At 38.9% G+C, this 22,982-nt stretch overlaps 1 protein-coding gene across 2 annotated transcripts in view; it reads left to right on the top strand.

Annotated features, from left to right (window-relative positions):
• Positions 1–7,896: 7,896 nt before the first annotated feature.
• The window catches only part of ATP10D (ATPase phospholipid transporting 10D (putative)), a 110,537-nt gene continuing 95,451 nt past the window's right edge, over positions 7,897–22,982 (top strand). Inside the window, exon 1 of one of the 2 annotated variants that reach the window (XM_047857493.1) lies at positions 7,897–8,126. The gene's annotated coding sequence lies outside the window, so the exon portion shown is untranslated. Of the gene's footprint in view, positions 8,127–16,972; positions 16,980–22,982 lie in introns of those variants that run through there. The other variant, XM_047857494.1, reaches the window with a different exon arrangement.

Below are 22,982 nucleotides of genomic sequence, written 5' to 3'. Positions count from 1 at the left end.
CAGGCCCCAATAAAACCTTTGTCCTTTTGAAACTCGCTCTCTTTCCCTGGTATCTCACCGCTGCGTCGGTGCAGGTAGGGGATTGAGCTCGAGCTAGCTCGAATAAAGGCTCTTTGCTTTTGCATCGGACTCGGCTCCCTAGTGGTCTTTGGGGATCACGAATTCTGGGCATAACATTAACAGTTTAAAAACAATGATAAAAGGAAGTTGTGATGGCTAATTTTATGTGCCAATTTGACTAGGCCACAGCACCCAGATATTTGGTCAAGCATTATTCTACATGTTTCTGCAAAAGTATTTTTAAAATAAGGTTAACTTTAAATCAGCAGATCTTGATTTAAAGAAATTAACCTCCATAATGAGGGTGGATCTCATTCAATCAGCTGAAAGCCTTAACAGAAAAAGACTGAGGGAGAATTCTGGCAGCAGATAACCTTTGCACTCACACTGCAAAATCAATTCTTCCATTGGTTTCCAGCCTGCTGCTGCAGGTTTTGGATCTCCACCACCCCACCCCCCCCACCACCAATTGTGTGAGCTATTTCCTTAAAATTTCTGTCTCCCAATATATATTTATACCATCATATTGGTTCTGTTCTCTGTAGAATCCTGACTATATTATACCACCATAGAGCTTGATAATAAACATCCCCAGCACCTTTGAAGTCCACTGTGTGCTCCTCTCTGGTCATGCTGACTTTCTATTGTGATTTGTTTCCTGGCACAGTAATTACCCCTTAACTGAGATTTGCTTTCCATGGTGTCAGTTACCTGCAGTCAACCATGGTCCGGTAGCAGAAGCTCCTCCTTCTGATGTATGGTCAGAAGGTCACTAGTAGCCTAACGCTATGTCATAGTGCCTCTGTCATTCACCTCACTTCATCTCATCACATAGACATTTTGTCATCTTACATCAACACAGGAAGAAGAAGAGTGAGTACAGTGCAATGATATTATGAGAGAGACCACGTTCACATAACTTGTTTTACAGTATAATTCTATTTTATTATTAGTTATGGTTGTTAACCTCTTACTGTTCCTATGTTATAAATTAAGCTTTATTGTAGGTCTGTATATATTGGAAAAAACATAGTATACATAGGGTTCAATACTATCTGCCCTTCCAGGCATTTCCTGGGGAGCCCAGAACATATCCCCCCACAGATAAGGGGAGGCTATTATTCAAAGAAGAGATTTGGTACAGAAAACAAACTGAGGGTCATTGGAAGGGTTGTGGGTGGGGTAAGAGACATTAAGGAAGACACTTGTTGGGATGAGCACTGGGTGTTATACGTAGGGGATGAATCACTGGATTCTACTCCTGAAATCATTATTGTACTATATGCTAACTAACTTGGATATAAATTAAAAAATAATTAAATTAAGTATTAAGTTAAATTTAAAAAAAGAAGAGATTTGGTACTTCACCCAATAGATGGCAGGAATGTCACTACATTCAGCATGAAAACTTGCACTGGGCTTAATGAAGTACCTAACTTAATGGTACTTCCTATCACCATTTAAGTCATGTACCATGTATAAGACCAAAAAAACAAAAAACAAAAACAAAACAACCAACTAGGATTCTGCTTATCAGCCTATCCAGGTCAGGGCTCTTCTGCAGAGCACAGGATCCTCTGACCAACCCCACTACTGCAGAGCAATAACATTCCTACTGGCCATGCAACCTACATTGTTGGATGGAGCTCATTTTTCTTCTCAAGGAAGATTTGACCTTGCAAAGACTCTTGAATGCATCCCTTCCTTTCCACACCACTGCCAGACCCTTGTTTCAGGCCTTTATTTCATCTCTCTCACACTGCAATGTCTATCCTGTCCAGTGTGTTTAATTTTTATTTATTTATTTATTTATTTATTTATTTATTTATTTATTTATTTTTGGGACAGAGAGAGACAGAGCATGAACGGGGGAGGGGCAGAGAGAGAGAGGGAGACACAGAATCGGAAACAGGCTCCAGGCTCTGAGCCATCAGCCCAGAGCCTGACGCGGGGCTCGAACTCACGGACCGCGAGATCGTGACCTGGCTGAAGTCGGACGCTTAACCGACTGCGCCACCCAGGCGCCCCCAGTGTGTTTAATTTGTTATGGCACAGAACCAACCACAACTCTTTTGCTCAAAAACCTTCACACTGGAGTCCTAATACTCTTTGTCTCCTCTACTCTGCACTGGTTTGACAAAAAGGTAAACAATTCTCAAACATGCCATATACTCCAATGCATTTGCATTTTCCTTCTTATTTGTCTGTTGTTTTGTATTTAGCCAGAGGCTTGACCCTTATTTTTCCATCAGTGCATTCCTACACATATCAGAAGCCCCACTCAAATCACAACCCCATATGAAACTTTTGCTAGTTCCGCTGTCCCATGAGAATTCCCTGTCTTTTACACTCCTATAACACCTGTTCCATACCTCTATAGTAAAGATATTTGTATACATTACATACAGTAAATGTATTAGTATTTCACAAACTGGTATTAAGGTTCTGTGGTGATATTTAAAGGGAGATGGGGAAGATAATTCTAATGAAAAGCACTCTCCTTGAGAGTCATCCAACCCCTACAAGGATTAAGATTTTTGCTAGGCCAGTCAAATCGGCCTGGAATTTCATCTTAGAATAACTAAATCCCAAGTTCTTCCTAGGTCTCCCATGGCAATAAATGTCTGCTGTGCTGCCCCACTCGTTTGCCAGACCTGCCTAGGCATGACCGAGCCGAGCCCCAGCTGTGGCCACAGCAGAGCCTGGTGGGGAAATAGAAAGGAGAAAAGGGAGGAGCAAGTGTAGAGAGAAGGGCACACTGCATTGGAGGTATCAAGGTGACATTGCTATCAGGAAGAGGTGGGGGGCAGACAACTGGAAATGCACACCTGCAGCTCAGCAAAGGGCAGAAAGCTTGGAAGTCCTCAGGCTGGAAACCATAACTACATTATCACAATGAATGAGCTACCAGGGCAGATCTTGGGAGAATTCATACACCTGAGGTAGAGAAGAAAGCAGATGAACCAGACAAGGGTCTTTATAAAAATCTTTTTTATCTAGGGGCGCCTGGGTGGCTCAGTTGGTTGAACATCCAACTTCACCACAGGTCATGATCTCAGGGTTTGTTGAGTTTGAGCCCCATGTCGGGCTCTGTGCTGACAGCTCGGAGCCTGGAGCCTGCTTCAGATTCTGTGTCTCCCTCTCTCTCTTCCCCTCCCCTACTCACACTCTGTCACTCTCCCTCTCTCAAAAATAAATGAACATTAAAATTTTTTAATGTTTTATTTAAAAAATGATTTAAAAAAAAAAAGAAGAAGAGAACCAGGAAGAACCACAGAACTCCCCCAAAGAACAGTTCCTAGTAGCAGGGAGTGGCTATCAAAGCCAGTTGTGACAATGGAGAATGGGAGAGATACAACTGAGTTTGACAATTGGAATTGTGACCATTGATAAGTTCAGGGGAGAAAAGAGTGAAATCAGATTGCAGGGGCTCAAGGAGTCAGGAAGCGATTAAGATATGTTCCAGTGAATCTTGGTAATGCGGAGAGAGAAAAAAAAAAAAACAGTTTGATCTGAAAGAATAGCAAGATCAAAAGAGAGCCTTCTCTATCATTTTCTCTTCTTTCTTCTCCTTCCTTCTCCCTTTCTCTCCCTTCCTACCTTCTTTCTCCTCCTCCTCTTCTTTGGTGTGGAGAACATATATATTCATCTCTAAATTAAATATACGTAGGTTGAAGGTCCAGTGAAAAGAAACAAGTTAATGATATAAAGAGGCAATAATGGGTACCATAAAGTTGTGGAAGGGGCAAGAGCCGGTGGCCAGAGATACCAACTTCGGAGAGAAATGAGCTTTTTTAGAGAAGGGAGAACCACTTACACAGAAATGCAGGAATGGAGAAAGAGTGAGAGGGAAGAGAAATAATGAGATTTATACATTGTGGTGCTTGGATCCACGTCAGCATGCTGTGGACTCCCTTCTAGTGAGTGGAGGTGGTGAGTTCAGGCTGTCATTTGGTGGGTGCTCAGTTAAGTGTTTGTCAGAAGAGGGGAGCTTGGCTGATAATGATAAGGAATCACTTAGGAATAAACAGAAAGTTTATCAAGAGTGTGGACTCCATTAACTTTTCAATTAGCTTACTTTCATAACATTCTGCTAACACAACCTGGAAACGTAAGAGGGGAGAAACAGCCGGTAGAGTCTCTGCATGGCTGGGAATTGATGGGATAGACTAGTAGTAGAAAAAGGGATGGAAGTGAGGGTTGACCATGATCAGGTAGAACACCCTTGAAATATGGAACCAGAAATATAAAAACATCATAGAGCTGGGCAACCTACACAGGCCAAAGCCACCAATATCCTGTGAAAATCTCCATGCTAGTAAAATGAATATGACCTATAAATCCCCAATGTGAAAGCTATTCCACCTCTAGCATGTTTCCTCTATCTGCAATGGTCTTACCCTTATTCATCCTTTCATTTGCCTGACTTCTCTTCATCCTTCACACTTTGGCTTGCTCTAACTTTGGCTGACAAGAGGATCAAGTGAGGTGATAGATGTAAACTACTAGAATAGTGCCTAACATAGAAATGTTTTACTGATGCTCAGTAAACGTCCAGGAAAGAAAAAAAAGAGACAAAAAATGCAGGATGATATTACTAAAACGCAGGATGATATTACCTACAAGAGATATGCCCTTATTGCTTGAGGCATTGACCTCTCCTTTTTTTTGTCCAGCAGTTAGTCAGGAAACCAATCCTGGGAAACATCATGATCTGTGCTTAAGTCACTCTCTGTTAATAAGTATAGAGAAAAAGAAATGGTGGTTTATGAATCCTAAAATCCGCTTGTGTATCACTTCAGGAAACATTGTTATATGTAGAATGTTTTGAGGCAAACAAACAAAAAACACCCTTATATATGTTCTATGCTAAAGCAGTGACCTGAAAGAATGAATGTTTCTCTTTCGCCTATATAACTGGATAAGAAGTATCAATGGTCATAGAAAAAATCATACTATTTTATAAAAATGTTTCCTGATAAATTCTTAGTCTACTGCTGCCATGCTAATCTTTGAATGTTTAAGAAAAAATAGGACAATAGAAGTCAGTGGATTAATAGCTATCACTTATTAAGCACCTATTACATGATGTGGTGTAGTCTTAATAACACTGTTGTAGATATTATTGGATTCATTTTACCTGTGGGGTTTAGAGATTGTACCTTAGATCATTTATCTAAAAATATGCAAAGCTAACATTTAAAGCCAGGTCAAACCTAGGCACTTGATTACTATGCCATGTTTCCTATTGGGAATTAATTATGAAGCCATTAGTTTTTTTGGTAATGTTTATTTATTTATTTTTTAGGGAGAGAGTGTGAGCAGGAGTGGAGCAGAGAGAGAAAGACAGAGAATCCCTAACAGGCCCCATGCTGCCAGCACAGAGCCCAAAGCAGGACTCAAACTCATGAACCATGAGATCATGACCTAAGCTGAAATCAAGAGTTGGATGCTGGGGCGCCTGGGTGGCGCAGTTGGTTAAGCGTCCGACTTCAGCCAGGTCACGATCTCGAGGTCCGTGAGTTCGAGCCCCGCGTCGAGCCCCGCGTCGAGCCCCGCGTCGAGCCCCGCGTCGAGCCCCGCGTCGAGCCCCGCGTCGAGCCCCGCGTCGAGCCCCGCGTCGAGCCCCGCGTCGAGCCCCGCGTCGAGCCCCGCGTCGGGCTCTGGGCTGATGGCTCAGAGCCTGGAGCCTGTTTCCGATTCTGTGTCTCCCTCTCTCTCTGCCCCTCCCCCGTTCATGCTCTGTCTCTCTCTGTCCCAAAAATAAATAAACGTTGAAAAAAGAGTTGGATGCTTAATCGACTGAGCCATACAAGTGCCCCGAAACCATTAGTTTTGAGATACTAATTACAAATAATTTGGAAAAGGTGAAATTTCCTTACATTTATATTGTATACTTTGAATATTAGTTTAAAAAAATCATCAGATGATGGGTACATTATATGAATTATAAGGAAGTAAATATATTGTTTGGCAATTAGCTAATGTGTTAAAGAAACTATGGATTTTTTCTTTCTTTCCTTTTACAAAATGGAAAGAACCCTTAAAAAAGTTATATATTAGAGGAACATTTGCAAAAACAAACTGAAGTCCACTTTAATAGTGGCCATTTGCAATGACATTCATAAATATTAATTTTTTAAACTTGACTGGATCTATTTAAATCATAAACAGGGTACATGTACCTTTCCTTGTCAAATGACACAGACATGAATAGAAAGCTAATAATTTCCCCACTCTTCAATCCTTCCCTTCTGAGTAAACAATTTTGATGTGTATCTCACCACATATTTTCTGTATTTACATAAAAATATACAAATATGTAAAGAGTACATGAGGACAAGTAATATTACCAAATGTTTCACATTATTCTGCAAAAATTTACCTAATTTTTTACTTTACTTTTACTTACAAAATATCACATTTTTAACTTAAATATTGCGTCAAATTGTCTCTAATCATTTAAATCTGAGCCAGTGATTCTCACCCTTGTTGCAGATTAGAGTCCCTCAGGGAACTTGAAAGAAAGGAATTGCCGGAGCCCCACCCCTATAGATTCCAGTTTAATTGGGCTGGGTTGAGCCTTGGCATCAAGCTCCCCTGTTGACTCTGAGGTGTAGCTAGTTAGAACCACTGATTTAAGCAATCCAAACAGGCGGCAAATACCAGCGGCCTGCCTGAATTGTCCTGGTATGCATCCTCCCAGGAAGGCCCTTCACGGAGCTTATAGCATGGGTGCTGACTGGGGAAACTCTGGGAGGCCCATCTTAAATTTCAAGTCTCCTCTGGAAGGTTGGCTATCAGATAGAAAATGTAATTTTAAGTTTAATCCTAAATCCTGTTAGGGACACTCACATGACTGCAAAAAGTGCTACCAAGGTTAGGAATTTTCAGAGGCCGCATAAATGCCAGTCTTCTTGAATCAACTGAATTTATTCCCAGGGTTGACTACACTCTATAGAGATTTGCCCTTGCCTGCAGAAGTTGCTTTCCAAGTTCTGCCATCACAGGAAGCCACACCCAGAACTTGTTTCTCCCCTCCGGGAGAGGCACGTTCCCAGTGAATGTAGGAACTTGTTTGGCCTCTCCAGTCTGGTCTGGGAGAGTCTGCAAACCTCCCAAGTGGCTCCACGGGTCTGCCCTGGAGAGCTCTTCCCTGTTAGTGAAACATTTGAAGGATCGTTAGTTTTCTTCACTTTGGCTGCGCATTTGAGCAACAGTTAAGAGAATGTAAGATAGATATACAAATGAGCTGTGGAGGTTTTGGCTCCTTTTGTTTCAGTGGGATAAAACAATTGGCAGTGATTATTAGTTTTTAGTCTGAATTATTGCCATTATTGGCTGTCTTTTCCCAAATCCCTTTTTTCCTTTCTCAAAGCAGTTAGTTGGTCAGAAGTTTTGAGGGACCAAATGGGTTGCTGGAATTTATTTAGGAGAAAAATATTTTTGCTTAAAGCCACAGACCATGGCAGGTATACGGACAAAGTACATTACACTGAGCGAGGCCAAATCAGAATTGTAGTCTTTTTCTCAATTCCTTTCCCAGTTATAAAACAATAACATTAAAAGTTTAGATTTGTTCCTTTTACCCCTCCAAAAAAATAACTGCCAAGCGCTTCAAGTCTGGATAAACGGCCGGGGTGGGACTGTAAAAGCTCTGGACCACCGGGGCCCGGGCCCTCTGCGGGCTGGCAGCTCCATGCTACAGCTGAGGCCGGGAAGCCAGCCTCCGCCACGCCACGCCCCCCTGCGTCACGGGAGGCGGGGCTGCCGGCGATTGGCTGTTCGCGGAAGCTCAGCTGCTCGGGATCCAGGCCAGGAGGGCTGGAGGAGCAAGGGGAGGAGGAGGAGGAGGTCGCGGCTTTGGCTCAGGCTTCAGCCGAGCGGTTTGCGGGCTGTCTTCTGAGAAGTGGTTTTTTTTTGTTTGTTGTTTTTTGTTTCCCCAAAAAGCAAATGGCTGGCAGAGACGCATAACCCGCCTCCACTCTTCGGATTTGTGTTGGGTTTTCTCTTGCACCTTGAGAGTCGTGATCGTCATGCTGTGATGTGTGCGGATGGAGGAATTGGTAAGGGTGAACGTGCGAACTCCTAGGTCTGTTTCCTTGACTTCTGTTTCACTTCTCACCCTGCTCCCCCTTCCCTTTCCCTCTTCCTCTCCCGCTTCCCCAATAATTGCTTTCAGGTTTGATGCAGTGCCTCAAAACTAGACTTTAGGTCTGTTGTTGAACTTAAAAAACAAAACAAAACCAAAACGGAGAGACCCCGTTTTCAGTTACTTGATTTTGATTGCAAAAGAGGAATTATTTTATCTATTCTGAATGCTGGGTTTTGTGATAAGGTAAATTATGCGCGCACACACTTGTCATCTCATTGTGAAATCCAGCAGTCTAAAGGCAATTTTGGCTTTGTCTCAAGGGTAAGGAAGACAATGGGGGTTGAAGTTGTAACCCAGTAGAAAAGCCGGGTTTATTCCTTAGGAAGGTGTTGTGTTGGAGTTTGCTCAGAAATGGTTTTAAAGGAGCGCTGCAGAAAAGCCCGCGTTCGTCCCCGCACACATTAACTTTGCAGAACTTAATGGTTTGAGGCATCCTTCCTCTTACGTTTTAAAACATAGTCATACTTTCCTATGTACAGCAGAGAGACATCAACTTGGTTAATGAAACCCTCCAGTTTGGAGAGTCAAGCCTTTCTGCTTTTAAAGGATATATTTAAACTATTCTTAATCATAAGGGCATGCTAACTCAGGTGTTTAGAATGTTATCTCAATAAGACCACAAAGTTTCTTGTTGCTTCTTTTCATGCTAGTTCTTTGCAAGGAGAAACAGTTCTGTAGTCTGAGAGCAAGCTTCTGAGTCTCATCAGCTCTAGAAGATTGATCCACAAGAATGGGGGCTCTTTGTCTACCAACTGATTGCTGTACTAGAAAAGTAACTATAGAGGAGAGAGTAATTTTTATATTGGGCTAGGTCAAATATCTGAAGAGTGCCATCATAAAAAAAAAAATCTTTGGCTTAAGAACAGGTGTGTGACATATGATCGTTGTAACACTGTAAACTCCTTCAGTGCCCCAGCGTGAGTCCTCACTCCACTCTACCCCAAGGGGTACTGTCTGCTCCTTCTGGACTCTCTTCTGTTCTCATTACAAATACATATTACATACTTATATTGGGATGATTTGTTTTTATGAAAATGTGGTCATACTACATATATTGAAAAGCAAATTGGCAACATGCAAAAAGTTTTAGGGAGTTAAAAAAAATAACACTAGCTGCTAATTTTTTAAATATTTATTTGAGAGAGAGAAAAAAAAACACGAGTGGGGGAGGGGCAAAGAGAGGGGGAGACAGAGAAATTGGAAGCAAGCTCCCCACTGTCAGCTCAGAGCCCAAAGCGGGGCTTGAACTCACCACGATGAGATCATGACCTGAACCAAAGTTGGAGGCTTAGCGGACTGAGCCACCAAGGTGCCCCAGCACTAGCTGCTAATTTAATTTGTTAAATTGTATACATAAATGGATAATCTACGCAGTCTAAAACCTGATTTCGGGAATGCTTGACCTTTGGATGGCAAGAATCAAATACTTTTTTAATACAATTACTTAATGATTAAATAGAAATTGAATAGGATATTGTTTATTTTGATGTCTGTAAAACGAAGGAAATGACTTATTGGCTAGACAAATAAACTTGTTAGAATCTATTTTTAAATTAAGAGGTCAAGAATGTTCACATACTGCAGGCTTCAGTACATGTCTCAGTTGTTGTCTGATCTAATTAGACATAGCCTTTTTGATGAAGGAAAATCAGAGAAAATGCTACAAGCAAAATCGCTTGGGAATAGCCCAAACCCAATGCAATGGTGAAGATACATTGAATAGTTTGTGCTTGTGAGAAGGAGAATCTGTGGATCAACTCTTGGAACAATAGTGTGTGTGCTGTCTCTATTCCTGGTCGTAGTTATAGCAGCTGAACAGCTTTCCTCATCACTTAAGAAGAGGTTTGATGTGAATGTACTCTCTTAAAGACGTTATTCCCTTCCTATTACCTTAGATGGATTTCTTTCACTTCAGAAACCATCTTAGCCATAGAAACGACACTTTTCATGGAGCTAGTGCCACCATTAGAGTAAGAAGTAACAGTGACACTAGTTTTGTTAAAGAGTTGTGACCTTCATGGAATCTTCTTTTGTGCTTCTAAATGAAGGGTATGTTCATGCAATGATATAAGCTGATAAAATGAGAGTATGTATTAAAACCTGTAAATCCTTTCAGGCTTTGACTCAGTCATACTGGGTCTAGAAATATATACCAAGGTAATCCTCTGAATTTTATATGAAGATTTATAAATATGTTCATTACAGTGAACATGAATGTAATACGAAAAAGAAGAATAAACCCTGCAATAGCAAAATACCGAAATTATCGTACTATATATCTATATTGATGCAATTCAGTTTCCAAAATAGTTTTGAAAAAAATTTCATTACTTAGAAAGTATTCTAAAAAGATAAAATATCATTTACTCACATATTCAGCTCTTACTATATATTAGGCATTGTTCTAAATTAAACATTGAACAAGACTGTTGTACTTCCTGTTTGTATACAAGTTCCTGTTTATATCAATGGATGTATTCACTGACATATATGAAAAAAAATTGGATTTCTAGGTGGTAGAGTTGTGGCTCTTTGAAAATATTCTTCTTCACATTCCCAAATCTTCTATAGTTACTATTATTTTAATAATCACAAAAATACTGTTTTGAAAAATGTTGCCAAGAGATACCAAAACCGAAATTAAAACTCTGAGGTCTATATTTTATATACTAGTAAACCCTTTTCAAAGGCTATTATAAACTGCAGTGAGACATAAATGAACACCCATGTGAAAAATTATGCCCAATGAAAAATAGACATAAATGGGCAATTCACAGGGGGAAAAAATGGACTTTTTTCAGGTCAGGAGGAGAGGGATGTTTACTAAGCACACTTTCACACATCACATCAGTAAACTTGGAAAGCAAATTAAAATGTGTGAAGTTGTTGGGAAGGAAGACTTTTTAATGATATGGAAATATGTTTAGGATAGGAGGAATGAAAAGTTACAGAATCTTACTTTTGAAAAAATCCAGTTTAATGCACAGAAACTACTTTATTGGTGGAGAGTAAACCAAATGGTGATGTTACTTATGTTTGGGTGATGGGATTATGGGTGATTTCTGTTTTTCTCATGGTATTCATCTGTAGTTTCTAAAATTTCTACAGTAAATATATTTTGGTTATCAGGGGAAAAAATTGCTATCCTAATAAATCAGTTTGTTCTAGAACGAAGAGTACATGGACGATATTCTCTTTGTTTTCTTTCACAAAGCCTATATAGTCTCAGGGTGTAATTCCGTGTCAAGTGTCATTGTTTCCGGATTATATTTGATGGTGAGAACATGTGAAATTAAAGGGAAATCTCAAGATAAAACTTATTCTAGTCACATTCACTCTAGTGCCCTCAGCTGTTTTCTGAAATAATAAGCGGTGTTGGACTGATGAAAGCTTTATTCCTATTCATGTCCGGTTGATCACATCTTCTTGGGGCCCAAGCTACTAGGCCTTAATTAAACACTTCTTAATTTCTTTTTCTAAAATCTACTCATTTCATTCAAGGCCTTTCTGAATGAGGAAGAGGAGTACATGTCTATATTTCTGTCAGCAACACAAATTTATAAAATTTCAACTCTGTATGTAGGAAAGGTAATAAAAAAATCATAATAGCTTAGTTATGAGAAAGAAGGTCAAAATCAGTTTTAAATTATCCAAAAATTTGGTGAAGTCTTTTTCTTCAAGGTATAGTTTTCATAACTAGCACTATTTAAAAACATTGTCATTTCCCTTACAGGCTATAATGATACCCTGAAGGTTATTGTTAAAAATCTTAATTTATAATATCTTTTCTTCACTAAAGTCTTTCCAAGACAGGTGTTCTCATATATTCTCTCTACTTACCTGTGATGCCCTTCAGCTAACAAATCAACATTTCTACCTTGTCAGGTTAGAAAAATGCCTGATTCTGAACTATTATTATACTTAAAAAAATTTTTTTTTTTTTTTTTTTTAAATTTTTTTTTTCAACGTTTTTTAATTTATTTTTGGGACAGAGAGAGACAGAGCATGAACGGGGGAGGGGCAGAGAGAGAGGGAGACACAGAATTGGAAACAGGCTCCAGGCTCCGAGCCGTCAGCCCAGAGCCTGACGCGGGGCTCGAACTCACGGACCGCAAGATCGTGACCTGGCTGAAGTCGGACGCTTAACCGACTGCGCCACCCAGGCGCCCCAAAAAAATTTTTTTAAATGTTTATTTTTGAGAGACAGACAGAGTGCAGGAGCGAGACACACACACAATCCAAAGCAGGCTCCAGCCTCTGAGCTGTCAGCACAGAGCCCGATGTGGGGCTCAAACCCATGAACCATGAAATCATGACCTAAGCTGAAGTCTGATGATGCTCAACCAACTGAGCCACCCAGGTGCCCCTGAACTATTATTATACTTTTAAGATTCCTAAACCAAGGACCTAGAGAAAAGTGAAATGTTTTCAGTAGGGCAGTGGTATTTTTTTTTAAATTTTTTTTAATGTTTATTTATTTCTGAGACAAAGAGAGACAGAGCATGAGTGAGGGAAGGGCAGAGAGAGAGGGAAACACAGAATCAGAAGCAGGCTCCAGGCTCTGAGCTGTCAGCACAGAGCCCGACCCGGGGCTCGAACTCACAAACCATGAGATCATGACCTGAGCCCAAGTCCGTCTCTCAACCGGCTGAGCCACCCAGGCGCCCCAAGGGCAGTGGTATTTTAAAAAACAATTCTTACTCAGAGTCCTAAGCTGTCTTTCCTCTCTCAAATTGTAACATTTCATTTGAGCTAAGTAATGCAAAAGAGAGTGAGTGTATTGTGGTCCCCAGTGCCCAATTAGTCACATTTTTTGCCTGCTTGATTTGGGTCATGGTCCAGATGGATGGGGTGATGGTAGGAATGTGTGGACAGAGTATGTCCTGTTAAGGAAGCAGTGTTGGTAACAGGCAGAGGACAGGAGGTATAGTGGGGAATATGAGCGTGGTTTCTGCCAGGTTGTTGGGGTGTCCTCGCCAGCCATTGGTGCTGCTGATGTCACGAATGTGCACTCCGAGATGCCTCTGGAAAGCTCTAGTAATCCCACTCCTTGTTAGGTTACTAGTCAACTGTGTTCGGAAGCACATTTTTTTCCTTTTTTCAGTCTAGCCTCCCTGCCTTTTCTCCCCCATTCCAATGTGCTTTCAACTTCTTGCAAAGAAATCCTTTAAATGTCCATGTCGTATCACATCCTCTTTTTTTTTTTAATTTTATTTTTAATTTTTTTAAATTTACATCTAAATTAGTTAGCATATAGTGCAACACTGATTTCAGGAGTAGATTCCTTAGTGCCCCCTACCCATTTAGCCCATCCCTCCTCCCACAACCCCTCCAGTAACCCTCAGTTTGTTCTCCATATTTGAGTCTCTTCTGTTTTGCCCCCCTCCCTGTTTTTATATTATTTTTGTTTCCCTTCCCTTATGTTCATCTGTTTTGTCTCTTAAAGTCCTCATATGAGTGAAGTCATATGGTTTTTGTCTTTCTCTGACTAATTTCACTTAGCATAATACCCTCCAGTTCCATCGTGTAGTTGCAAATGGCAAGATTTCTTCTTTTTGATTGCTGAGTAATACTCCATTGTATATATATACCACATCTTCTTTATCCATTCATCCATCGATGGACATTTGGGCTCTTTCCATACTTTGGCTATTGTTGATAGTGCTGCTATAAACATGGGGGTGCATGTGTCCCTTTGAAACAGCACACCTGTATCCCTAGGATAAATGCCTAGTAGTGCAATTGCTGGGTCATAGGGTAGTTCTATTTTTAGTTTTTTGAGGAACCTCCATACTGTTTTCCAGAGTGGCTGCACCAGCTTGCATTCCCATCGTATATCCTCTTCATATCTTCGATGATTTCCCATTTCCTTCAAAATAAGTATAAATTTTTCATCTTAGTAAGTAAGGACTTACATGGTCCTAACCTAGATTTCCATCTTTATTTTCCCTCACTCCTTAATGTGTACTTGCAACTCCAGCCATATTGAACTACTCACTGTTACTTAAATGAACACAGGGCTTTTCAGTCTCCTAGCCTTCATTCATAATATTTCTAAAATCTACAAATCTCTCCTGTCATTTCCCAGAGTTCATTTAACATGCCCTCTCTTCCCAGAAGTCTACCCTCCACTCCCTTTCTGTCTTCCAGCCTCATGTCATGTCCTCTCCTAGGACTTTCTGTTTTCTAAATTTATATACTGTATGATTACACTAGTGTTATCTTTTTGTTGTTGTTGTTGTTGTTGTTGAATTGAGTATGTTGACCTGCTCTGGGTACTTTTATTCATTCTCAAAGTACCCAGCACCGTGCCTAAGACAAGGTAAAATAAAGGAACACTAGAAGGTAAGCTCCTAGGAAGCAGAGATTTTTGTCTTTTGTTCCCTGATTTATTTCTGCTATCTGTAACATTGTTTGGCATATACTCGAAGCTCAGCAAACATTAGTTGGAAGAATGAAGTTATTCAGTATGTTAGACATAGTGCATTATTTAATAAACCTCTTTACAAAACTCTGTGAGGTAGGTAATGATTATTTCTACTTTACAGATATGGAAACTGAGACTCAGGAGCTAAGAGCTTGTGCTAAGTGGCAGACTGTCAATCTGAGCATCAGTGACACTTGAACTTGTTAGAGCTTGTGTTTTTCTACTAGCTGCAGATTGTTGCTGCACTTATTGCTGGTTTGAAAACAGCTAATTATATCATCACTTCTTGTTCAAGATGAATGTGCTTTAAAGGGTCAGTAGCATTGTGTTGATTGTTGGAGTTGACCATTTATTATGAATTCATTTTATAATCCCATTGAATATCATTAATTTCTTTTCAATACCGTTTACAGCTTTCATCTGTCCTTTATTGGTGTTTATATGCTATACCTTGTAATATAGGCATAAACGACAATTTATTGTATTAATTTTATTTTTCTGAAATGTTTATTTTGAGAGAGACAGAACTGAGCAGGGGAGGGGCAGAGAGAGAGAGAGAGAGAGGAGAGAGGAGAGAGACAGAATCCCAAGCAGTCTCCCCGCTGCCAGCACAGTCTTATGTGGGGCTCGATCCCATGAACCGTGAGATCAGCCAACACCAAGAGCAGGATGCCCAGCCAACTGAGCCACCCAGGTACCCCAAAGACAATTTAAATATACATGTCAAGACAATTAAAATTCAGGTATACCTCACTTTATTGTACTTGAACTTATCATGCTTCTCAGATGCTGAATTTTTTACAAATGGAAGGTTTATGGCAGTCCTGTGTCGAACAAGTCTGTCAGTGCCATTTTTCTAATAGCATTTGCTCATTTCATGTCTCTGTGTCACATTTTAGTAATTCTTGCCATATTTAAAACTTTTTCATTATTATAATATTTCATTACTATTGTATTTGTTATGGTGATCAGTGATCAGTAGTTTCTGGAGATGGAATCTACTGGCGAAGATGCTGTGAAGATAATTGAAATGACAACAAAGGATTTAGAATATTACATACACTTAGTTGATAAAGCAGTGGCAGAGTTTGAGAGGATTGATTCTAATTTTGAAAGAAGCCCTTCTTTGGGCAAAATGTTGACAAATAGCATTGCGTGCTACAGAGAAACATTTGTGAAAGGAAGAGTCAGTCGATACAGCAAATGTCATTGTTATATTAAGAAATTGCCACAGTCACTTTAACCTTCAGCCACTACTGCCCTGATCAGTCAGCAGCCATCAACATTGAGGCAAGACCCTTGACCAGCAAAAAGATGACAGCTTGGCTGGAAACTCAGATAATGGTTAGCATAATTTTAGCAATAAATCAGTTTTTAATTAAGACAGGCATTAAGGTATGTACATTGTTTATTTAAGGTATTTACATTCTTTTTGAGACATAATGCTATTTTGTACTTAATGGACTACAGTGTAATAAAAACATAACTTTTGAATACGCTGAGAAATCAAAAAATTCATTGGCTTACTGTACTGTAGTGTGTGGAACCAAACTGGAATATCTCCAAGGTATACTTGTAGTTGATGTATGTGATCTGTGCGTTCATTACATTAAGTCATGTGCTGAAGTCATTTTTAACCATTGTAAACTAATACTTCTCTGAAATACTTGTAACATATTTTAAGTCACCCAGCACTTCCAGAAGTGAATCTTTAAATAGTTTTTAGAAATTAATTAAATCTCATCCATTATACTGAAATCTCCTTTCTACAGTTCAGCTAAAGAAATGCCTGTCTTCATATATCCAGTGATACCATATACTTTTAGAGGAAACTATGTCTTAAAATTTTAGTCTTTTTTTTAAAAAAAAGTTTATTTATTTTGAGAGAGGAGCAGGAGAGGAGGAGAGAGGGAGAGGAGAGAATCCCAAGCAGGATTCATGCTGCCAGCATAGGGCCCCATGTGGGGCTCGATCCTACAAGCTGTGAGATCATGACCTGAGTCAAAATCAAGAGTCAGATGCCCAATGAACTGAGCCACCCAGACACTCCCAAATTTTAGTCTTTGATGTGTTTATTTGGTCTGTATTTATAACTCAAGTTAATAATCTGCAAAAAACCTTTGGAAAACAATTTAATGTAGTCAATTAACTTAACCTTTAGTTTTATAAGTATATACCATCTTTCAGAGTTAAATTCTTTCCATTTTAGCTACAAATAACTCCCTTCCCTATCCATTAATTTTTTCTCTTATTCCTCATTCTTTTATTTTCTTTGCCTTGATAAAATTTTCTGTGGTTACACATCCAGAAAATATTCCATTTCTTGTGTATAAAAGAGTAGTTTCACTAATTATTTGAACGACAGTAACATATACACTATTGGGCTAGAAATGATTAGTTGCATAAAAATATTTAGTCATAATGAATCTATGGAGAAAATATATTTATAAATTATAAATAAGTTTTTCCAGAGCAGATTTGAGCTGCCTAGGTCAATGATTTTCAGATTCTGGTACCCAGAATTGGCATCACTTAAACTTGTTAGAAATACAAATTCTCAGGCCCCACTGCAAACCTTTTGAATCTGAAACTGGAGAGTGTGTGTGTGTGTGTGTGTGTGTGTGTGTGTGTGCGCGCGCGCACGCACGTGCGTGCACAGGGGAAGAAGCCATGTTTTCACAAATTTCAGGTGATTCTGATCTGTGATAGTTTGAGAATACAGGCTTAGGGTAAGATCCTTAATGAGCAGGCCATAGTCACTGGGTTTTGGTGGACAGGTGCCTGGTCTGGTTTAAAAGGTCTTTGAAAAAGACAATTCCATGGACTCCTGTGTGCCATTTCAAATACTTGTGTGCTACTTGTGAGCTAGCTTCAAAAGATATAATTAAACATTTTTGTGTTTCATAAGACAAAAAGAGGGGGACATTTTTCTCATCCTTTGATCTTGGGTATATTTTTGGAGGATGATTAAAGAAAGAAAATATGAATCCTTATGACTCTCAGTAGGGAGTTTGTGCCTAGGGAATCAAGATTTCTTACCAGAGGTCCTGAGTGTCTTTGTGGAGGTGAGGAATGATATAGGTACCTACTTTGATCATTAAAGTTGTAATTAATTAATTATATATAGAGTCTCCACATAAAAGTATTTTCATAGTGCATCTTTACTGGCTGTATTCTTTTATTTATTTATTTTTTTTACGTTTATATATTTTGAGAGCGAGAGCAAGCCTGGGGAGGGGTGGGGTAGAGAGAGAGGCAGAGAATCCCAAGTAGGCTCCGTGCCATCAGCACAGACCCCGATGTGGGGCTTGAACCTACAAATTATGAGATTATGACCTGAGCCAAAACCAAGACTTGGACGCTCAACCGACTGAGCCACCAGGCACCCCATCCCTGATCTTAAATGTAGAAGCAAAGCGTTAACTTACTTGTATGCTTTTCTCTACCATAAGCATTTGGCTTTGTGATTAAAGTTGGGACATGTTTTGTGGGATTAGTTTGTATTCAGTGAATAGTTTTTCACTGAAATGAAGATATATTTTCTAATGATAAAGTGAGTATATATTTTCATGGATATGGACAGTTACAAAACATATTTAAAAGTTATCTATTAATATACTACCTCAAAATAACCAGTGTTTATGTTTTAAAAATATTTTATTCCAAATTTATGTATATAAAGAGTGTATGTGTGTGTGTGTGTGTGTATATATATATATATATATATATATTCATTCCACTTGAGTTCATAGTGATATACAGGTGTAAATAATGGATTAAAACCTTATAAACTTATAAAACCTTATAAACTTCAAAAATTCATTTGAATATTTTTTAAATATTATATTTCCATTTAGATACACCACAATTTAACAATTTCTCTTTTTCTCGGCTTTTGAATTCGTGCCCTTTCCAGTGCTGAGTTGATCATCTTTCTACTCAGGGCCGAGGACGATGAGCATTTTAAGGCGTATTACCTCTTGGCTCCAGAGAAGTGAAAAAGTGGGCTAGATTACCCCAGAACTGTATGAAAGCTTGCTTTCATTGAGCATTATGAATAAAGAAATTCTTTGCTACATTCAGTGCAAAAAATACTCTGTTTTAATTGCTTTTTTAAGGTTACTGGTGAAGTTGGAAATACTTTTTTCCTATGTATTTGCAGTTTGTCAGTGTCTACGTGTTTGTTCATGCCCTTCTAGCAAATATTTAAACCAGAAGTGAATAATTTTTTATATTGCTTTTATAAAATATCAATGTAAAAAGTAGGCCATTGTGAGTGCTAATAGGAAAATTTCATTTTCATTAGGATGAAAATGAAATAAGGCAGAGCTCACAAATTAGCTGTGAAAATTTTAAGGTAGATACAAATGTGAATAAATCAGTAATTTTAAACATAGGGTAAGCACACTATCATACAAAATTTTAGCAGGCATAAAATCTTATAGTCAAACTATGACTTAAATAACTTACGACATATTTATAAGTGTGCAATTTAGGAATTAATAAAAACCTACCTATATATGAATGAGTAATTAAACGGTAGTGGAGAGGATGGCTGGATTATTTTATGTGACTGCCACTAACTTGATGTATAATAATGGGTGAGTCAGTGTCTCTGAACCTCAGTTTTCTTGTGTATGAAGTATTTAGTTGGATATTTAAGATCTTTTCTAGCTTTAAATTATGAATTTTTTAAGTTGCTAAGTCTTATCACCTTTAAATGCTTTTCCTACTTAGTGAAATGTTGCCATCAAATGATTAATAAGTGCTCCATAATAGTAAGAATAGCTGCCACTTACTGATCAGGATTTGACCCCATGATTGCCTGAAAAGCTCTTTTTTCCACTCTGCTACTTTCCTCTCTCTCGAACAAATGTGATGGCTTGCTCTAGACGTGTATTCAGCAGTAACATTATTGGCATTTTAGGCCAATAATTCTTTGTTGTCGTAGGGGCTGTCCTGTGATTATAGTGGCATCCACGGCACCTATCCATTAGCACCCCCTCAGTTGTGACAACCGAAAATGCTTCCCGATACTGCAAATGTCCCCTGGGGAGGCAAAATTGTTCCTAGTTGAGAACCCCTAGTTTAATACAACCTAAGTCATCAATAGGACAAATATAATTATCTCAAGCAGAGGTAAGTGGCTTTAGGTCGTCTTGGATTACAGAAGACAAGGTAGAATAGACCAAGTAGGATCCCATCATTCAGTAATACTTATTGCACACTTACTGATTGCTTGACCTTTATCTTCTTGAGATTTTTCTTCTTTGGAGAACACTCATTTCTGGGATGCATAGTATATGACCATGAACCTTATTAGAGATTAGTTAATTTATTTAAAATATTTACTTAAAATACTTATTTAATTTATTTAAAAATATTCATTGGGGCGCCTGGGCGTCTGACTTTGTCTCAAGTCATGATCTCACGGTCCATAGGTTCGAGCCCCACATCGAGCTCTGTGCTGACAGCTTGGAGCCTGGAGCCTGCTTTGGATTCTGTGTCTCCCTCTCTCTCTGCCCCTCCCCTGCTCATGCTCTGTCTCTCTCTGTCACAAAAATAAACATTAACAATTTTTTTTTTAATATTCATTGAGTACTTGTCATGTGGTAGGCATTGTCTGGTTATTGGTTCAAACTGTAAATAGGATGGTCTTAATGGGGAAGCAGCTATTAAATAATTACAGTTCATTCCCCTCTTTCTTACTAACAGTCTTTTACAGCATGTATTTAGAATCACAATCCAGTGTGTTTATTATGTTTTACACACACAGCTTGTCACATAGAGCTAGAATTTGTTGTCCTTTGTGTGATGAATAAAGATACCACGCCATGAAATTTGTGTTCTGCTGTTTAGGAAGGTATTTTGGCTCTTGTTTTCAAAATGGGCACTTATCTGGGTGCTAACTTCATATCATAACTTACTTGTTTATTGATTAGGTTAGTGTTTTAATGTTCTTTGTATTTACCACTCTGAAACCTGGCCATAAACATGTCAAGGTTTGTCTCATGGAGGTTAATCTCTGAAGTATTTCAGGGAATGAGGGAATCTCATGAAGTTCATGCCTGATCCCTCTTCTGGGCTCTTTGTTCCTTGAGGGCAGGAATCATGGAATTTACATAGGACTTTTCATTATTGTGGTTGCAGTCCAGGAAAAGTGCCAGACTGGCACAGGGAACCCTTGGTGCCTGTTTATTAAACAGATAGAAGGAAAAGTGATCTCTGAACAGTGAAAATAGGTTTCACTAAATAAGCCATAAGTTTCTGTGTTCTGCTTCCTGAAGACCATTGAGGTCATTATTAATTCAATATTTAAGCATATTGATTTTCTAAGAGAGTTGGGAGTATGAGTTAAATTTTGATGAAGTCAGATATTTGGGCACCCAAGGGAGAAACCTATAAAGTCAGACATGAGCATTCAAAACAAGGAGGCCTTCAACTACTGAAAGAGAACTTATGGATGTGTTTCCAAACATCCTGAAGGCATCACTATATAGAACACTTTGCTGTAATGGTGCTTAGAATATTGGAACTGAATTCTCAGAAGAAAATTTACTTAAACTGTGTAAAATATAGGAAAATTCATTTATTTATTTTTGTTTTATTAAAACATTTTTTAATGTTTATTTTTGAGAGAGAGAGAGAAAGAGAGAGAGAGCACAGACAGGGGAGGGACAGAGAGAGGGAGACAGAATCCAAAGCAGGCTCCAGGCTCTGAGCTGTCAGCACAGAGCCCGATGCGAGGCTTGAACCCACGAACCGTGAGATCATGACCTGAGCCAAAGTCGGATGGTTAACTGACTGAGCCACCCAGGCACCCCTATTTTATTCTTTTTAAGTACAATGTTGTGAAAGCATGATTCTTCTTTGACAAAGTTGAATTGTTCAGTATAAATCCTGGGAAGCACTAACACGAACAAGGCAAAAATAAAGATGATCTGGAAGGGGATACAGTTTCTGAATACCAGATGTTACATAACAGAGGGAAAAACCATAAGTCTGTGTAGGATCAAACCTTGATTATCCAAAGTAGTGGTATATAAGAATGCACATAAATTCCAAAATAGTAATCAAGAAACAATTTATATTTAATTTTAAAAGGCAGTCACACACAGGGACTACACACACACACACACACACACACACACACACACACACTTATACTCCCCTGGTTTTAACACTCTTCACACTTCATCCTATTGTTTTTTTTCCCACTTTGTGTTTTTTCTAATTTTATTTTTTTAATTTTTTATTTAGTTATTTTTTTTTAAATATAATTTATTGTCAAGTTAGCTAACATACAGTGTATACAGTGTGTGCTCCTGGCTTTGGGAATAGATTCCCATGATTTATCGTTTACAGACAACACTCAGCGCTCATGCCAACAAGTGCTGTTCTCAATGCCCATAACCCATTCCCCCTACCCCCAGCCCCCATCAACCCTCAGTTTTCTCTCTGTATTTAAGAGTCTCTTATGGTTTGCCTCCCTCTCTGTTTGAAACTATTTTTCTCCCTTCCCTTCCCCCATGGTCTTCTGTTAAGTTTCTCAAATACCACATATGAGTGAAACATACGATATCTGTGTTTCTCTGACTGACTTATTTCACTTAGCATAATACCTTCCGGTTCCATCCACGTTGCTGCAAATGGCATGATTTCATTCTTTCTCATTGCCAAATAGTATTCCATTGTATATGTAAACCACATCTTCTTTATCCATTCATCAGTTGATGGACACTTGAGCTCTTTCCATAATTTGGCTATTGTTGATAGTGCTGCTGTAAACATTGTAGGTACATCAGCACTCCTATATCCTTGGGATAAATTCCTAGTAGTGCTATTGCTAGGTCATAGGGTAGTTCTATTTTTAATTTTTTGAGGAACCTCCACACTGTTTTCCAGAGAGGCTGTAACCAGTTTGCATTCCCACCAACAGTGCAACTGGGTTCCTGTTTCTCCACATCCTTGCCAACATCTGTTGTTTCGGAGTTGTTGATTTCAGCCACTCTGACTGGTGTGAGGTGGTATCTGAGTGTCATTTTGATTTGTATTTCCTTGATGATGGACAGTGTTGAGCATCTTTTCAAGTGTCTGTTGGCCATCTGGATGTCTTCTTTGGAAAAGTGTCTATTCATGTCTTTTGCCCATTTCTTCACTGGATTATTTATTTTTTTGGGTGTTGATTTTGATAAGTTCTTTATAGATTTTGGATACTAACCCTTTACCCAATAGGTCATTTGCACATGTCTTCTCCCATTCCTTTGGTTGCTTTTTAGTTATGCTGATTGTTCCTTTTGCTGTGCAGAAGCTTTTTATCTTGATGAGGTCCCAATAGTT

The sequence above is a fragment of the Prionailurus viverrinus genome, chromosome B1, assembly GCF_022837055.1.
Source record: "Prionailurus viverrinus isolate Anna chromosome B1, UM_Priviv_1.0, whole genome shotgun sequence".
Classification (NCBI taxonomy): domain Eukaryota; kingdom Metazoa; phylum Chordata; class Mammalia; order Carnivora; family Felidae; genus Prionailurus; species Prionailurus viverrinus.
Note: the sequence above shows the minus strand (reverse complement) of the source record. Positions and strands in the feature narration are given on the sequence as shown.